This window comes from Apodemus sylvaticus, chromosome 1, assembly GCF_947179515.1.
Source record: "Apodemus sylvaticus chromosome 1, mApoSyl1.1, whole genome shotgun sequence".
Lineage (NCBI taxonomy): Eukaryota > Metazoa > Chordata > Mammalia > Rodentia > Muridae > Apodemus > Apodemus sylvaticus.
In genome coordinates, this window is record NC_067472.1 from 12,526,812 (window position 1) to 12,532,324 (window position 5,513).

Sequence of the window (5,513 nt, forward strand, 5' to 3'; positions counted from 1 at the left end):
TTAACATTATCTTACACTTTACTTCCACATATCTGCGAAGGCTCAAATATCCCTTATATTTAGCTTCCATTTCTTTTACTGTAAAGTTATATAAAAGGATACAATGAATCAAAAGCAAGGAGTAGTCATGTGAACAACACAATGGCTTTTAAATGAGAACAAAACACATCTACTTCTAGACCAGGTGAAAATGAAATGGTTTGAATTGCATACTTGCCTCACACATGTTTTAGTATGTTTCTTCTTTTCTATATAATAGAAATTATATCGTGTTATAGTTGTTAAATATTTCAATAAACGAGAGATTCTAATGCAAGATGACCTTTCTGTCTTGACAGTTTTTGCATTTGCAGGGTTTCCATGGGTGTAGCCTTGCTCCTTTATTAAGAATGCTCTTTGTGAGTTCTTTCAGCCATAGGCCTTGCAGGAGTTCAGTGAGCATTAACTACTTAATCCTCCTGTCATCTCCATGAGAAAGGTAAGACATTTATTTGAAGGCACAATCTACCATGATGAAACTTAGGGTAAAAACTGCTTGACAGTGTTTGATGATTGTAGGGTGTTCAGGTGACAGTGAAAGCAGACTTTTACAAGGATGGGCAGAGCAAACACCCCTGGCACAGAGGCTTCTCCGTCTTAAGTGGCAACCTAACCATTTTCTCCATATATTCTTACTGACTCAAATCTGCCCCCGTCTGCTTGGAAGGCACAGTGCCCAGCAATCATCGGTCAGATCCTTGGCACAAATCTTGGCAGATGAGCATTCTCTGGGAAGTCTGTACCCCACTGCTATCTAGCATCTGTTTTGACAGATGTTGCACCTCTGGGTCCTTTGGTATGCCATCCCTGCTGTTGCATGTCTACTTGCAGCACATCTGCCACTGTGTAAATACCAAGAAACAAAGTAAATAATAGAGGATAGAGTTCTCCTCCCTTTCTCCCTGCCTCCTTCTTTCTCTGTGCTTCTATGTTTGTGTGCGTGTGCATGAGTGTGCGCATTAATGTGTGTGTGTGTGTGTGTGTGTGTGTGTGTGTGCTTGACAAGAACAAAATAACAAGAATCATGATGCACTTATTCAGTGTTATCCCCACAGGCTTTCCCATGTGATGATTTCTATGGGCTACAGCTGGGAAACATTAGGGCACCTATGGTTCATGTTCAAAATGAATACCTCAAAAGCTATTGCTTCCAGCGTCAAATAATGTAAGAGTCTTCAGGCTCAGAATTCTGAATCACAAAGTCAGAAAGGACGCAATATCTCTCACATATTGAAGCAGTATCAGGAATATTGAGGCTGCCCTTAATGGTTCCTTCAGGTCATTGTATATTTATTTATTCAACAGATACTTATTGAGTACCTTCAAAATATGCATGCCTGCAGTAGATGAACTCAGGCTTGAGAAAAAGACAGGATTTGACACCTAATGGAGGAAATAAGATATAAATGCAAGAAAAAGTAGGATTGCTACCAAAGGATATCAGTAGTTGCTGTCCATAGAAACGTCAACCACACACTTGTGGGTTGGGAATAAACGAATTTCCTAGTGGTAAATTATGACAATTTTCATTTTATTTACTCTATGATGAAACAGAGAAACGATTTTATACACAACGGAACAAATATAGAAATGGCATGTGAGGGGTTTGCAGCCCCATAGGAAGCACAACAATATCAACCAAGTAGACCCACCAGAGCTCCCAGGGACTAAACCACCAGCCAAAGAGTACATGTAGAGGGATCCATGGCTCCGGTGGCATATGTAGCAGAGGATTGCTTTATCTGGGAGGGGTGGTACTTGGTTCTGTGGAGTTTGATGAGCCAGCATAGAGGGATGCTAGGGCAGTGAGTTGGGAGGAACACACTCTTAGAAGTTGTGTGTGGGGGATGGGATAAGGGATTTGCGGAGGGACAACCAGTAAGTGGGACAACATTGGGAATGTAAATAAGTAAAGAACTAATAAAAATCTCATGAAAAAAAAAGAAATGGCATGAAGGGCGATCTAGGTCTATGGATGTAGGTATCATAGTAATTTACCTTAAAATAAGTACGTGAAAATAGTGGACTCTTTTATATTACTAAATGTGGTCTACATCCTTAGGTTAGTTTTATTTTTAAAACTAAATCATTTTTATTAGAAATATGTGTTTAAGGGTGCTCCATGAGCATTTGCCTGTCACATAAATGCCACAAGCAGAATATGCCTCAATACATGCCGACATACACCAATGTGGTTATGTAACCATTTATACATATTTACTGAAATCCATAGAGGAAAACAACTAATTACCCTGGTGATACTGAAAATTAATATTTTTCCCCATGATCACATGGATATCATAAGCCTTTAATAAGTTTGAAAAACTTACGATGACATCAGACCAACAACTGAATTCAAGAGTTTTGCAATCCTCAGAGACATCTACAACTGAACCACTTACTCAATTTCAGTGTAAATTGACGCTCACAGTAGACTTTCACATATCTGTCTTGGAACCATGCTCTTTGAAGAATGGTTGTCAAGAGTACCATAGAATGGAGAGTAAAATAATCTGATAATTCATAATTTTGTGACAGTTTACCAGAAGCTTACGGTCTGCCTCAGAACTGACATGAGACAGTAACCCCTACAGTTCCATTCCTGATACCAGAGTTGAGTCATAACTGCTAAGACAACTTGATATTAGTTATATTGCAAACTGGTCTAAGTGGGTTCTTTAGAGGGAATGTAGTATGGTTAATGGTTACTTTGACACCCAACAGGGATAGGTTGGGTTTATAAAGCATTAGATTTAAAAGTTGACAAAGCAGTAAGTATCATGGTGTGGAACTGCTGAAGCCTCCTCAAGCTAATTACACAGCCATGGCTAACTTTAACAAGCTGGCTTCAAATCTTTTACTGCCTCTGTTGTATTGTATACCTACCTTTTAGAACAGTCAGGGTTCCAAATCCACTTTTTTCCCCTGATTACAGGTTATTTATTAGTCATCTTGTATTGTGTTCTGACATTTACAAAAAGAACAGAGATATTTTTGAAATATAATGGTGCCTTCCCACTTTTGACCATTACCCAACAAAGGACACTTTAGTAGATATAGGTAACTAGCAGTTTACTAAACAGTCCTTGAGTTTGCTCCTTTTGAGACATGTCCTTTCTTTTGCTGTTTTCCATGTGTATAATTAGCTTATCTGGCCTATGAAGATGTTGATTCTTCAGTCTCAACCCTCCATCTCATCATAGGAGCACTGGGATTACATGGAATCAGGTCCTCATACTTGCATAGGCATTTACCTGCTGAGACTTTTCCACAGTAATCTTTTATATGAAAAGATTCACTATAAGGTTCAAAGTTTTGGTTTTAATCACAGCTAGATAAGACTACTGTTTCCCTTTCCTGGTGGCATACATAGCACTTTCCAGTACTATGGAAACTGTACCATAGGAAGAAGGCTTCCCAGTCAGATTCACCTCAAAAATCCAGGTCCTCTGTCCTAAGTCTGCAATGTCTTCACCAATATGTTATTACCTTCAACCTCGGAGAGGCATCACATGGCAATAGCAGCATTCGATGAGCCACAACAAAAGGCATTAAGGCAAGATGTTCTTAATGATACAATGGTGGTACTCTCTTACTAATGATAGCCAACAGCAGTCTAAGTAGACATACAGCCCACTCAATGGAAGGGGAATCTTATACCTGGCACTAAGAAACATAGCCAATTTCATGGGGCTAATAAGGTCTTGGATTTTAGTAGATAATCTTCTTGTTTGCTAGAACACTTTGCTTAACTATACTCGAAGACTTAGTTACACATAAAAGTGTAGTTCTCATCCTTGAAAAAAAGTGTAAGAAAACAGAATATTAGGAAGCATGCCCTGAGTCAACCTCCCTGAAAAATAAATAGCTGCACAAACAAGTCCTAAATGATGACAGTATCAGTAGACATATTAACATTAATGTGGAAGCAGAAATTCCCTCAGGGTCCTTCTACTAGACAGAGAGCAACAGTTAACTAAAGTCAGCTGAGTAAAAAGAAAGTAACTTCTCCCAGGGAAGAGGTCCCTGATTGGTAATTCAATTCAAAGCTCTGTAAACACATGTACACAGTCAGCGGAAGTAGTTTCAGCAAGTTTATACATGTCTGTCTGTCTCTCTATTTCTCTTTTTCTTTCTGCCTCTCTCTTTCTGCATAATAATAATAATCAAAAAATAGAGGCTACCAAACCGAGAGTAGGTAGACATAGAATAGACTGCAGGAAGGAAAATAAAGGAAGGTAGTTATGTAATTATATTAAACAAACAGAAAACAACAACAGAAATCCCTCGGTTTGGTCATATCTTTCTTAGCCCATCAGTCCTAGGACTTTTGTTTATGTAGTATATTTATTTTGCTAGTCTCCTTACCAAATTTTATGGGAAATATTCAATTGCAAGGTGATTGGTGTAAGACGTAAAACCAACTGAAGAGCTTCTATATATCAATATGTCCACTAATTTTTTTTTCAATATTTTAAATATAATTTGTGTGTGTGTGTGTGTGTGTGTGTGTGTGCGTGAGAGAGAGAGAGAGAGAGAGAGAGAGAGAGAGAGAGAGCCACATTACTGTTTTTCCTGCATGTGTGTATGTAAGAAGATGACAGATCCCCTGGAACTGGAATTACACTTTTGAGATGCCATATGGGTACTCAGAATTGTACCATGTCCTTCTGGAAGAAAAGGTGGTGCTTTTTACTACTGAACCATCTCTCCAGCCATGCCCCCTCTTGTTTTTACAGAATTCTGTAATTTCATCTGTGTGTAGGATATGTAAAGCAGTATAGCTTGCTTTCAATAATGAGAGTAGCTTGCTTTTCTGCTTTTATGTGCTCTACTGCAAAGAACTGTGGCTTTATTTTATAAAACATTTTAGACAATTATTTATTTTAATTTTGATATTATAATTACATAATTTCAGCCCTTTTCCAAATCTTCCTACATACTGATCTTTGGAAATTTCAAATTCACGGTCCCTTTTTATTCTGAAGAAAAGCAATACAGATGCTAATGTGAAGAGAGAATGCCCAGCAGGCCTCCCTTATATGTCTTATTTCCTAAGGACACTGACTCTGTGTTTGTGATCACTGCACTCTTTCTTAAATTTCTTACATTTTAAACATCTTTGACATAGACCTACGAGTTTAGTCAGGGGGTAGATGACTCTGTGTGTGTCTGTGTTTGTGTTTGTGTGTGTATGTGTGTGTGTGTGTGTGTGTATGTGTGTGTGTGTGTGTGCATGTTGCACAAATTCTCAAAACGTGTCACTCAAAAAAATCTCCCAAATCACAGAGCAGAAACAAGTCTAACCCAGTTGTTAATTGTTAATTCTATTCTGAAGTGTTACTCTCTGAACAGTTACTAATGTGGGTGATGTCTTTTTAAATGTGACAAATTTGACAGCCATTCTGTTCTACACTGAAATATCAGGAGGGGTGAAATATTAATGATGTCTAACCGTAATGCCCAGAGATGAT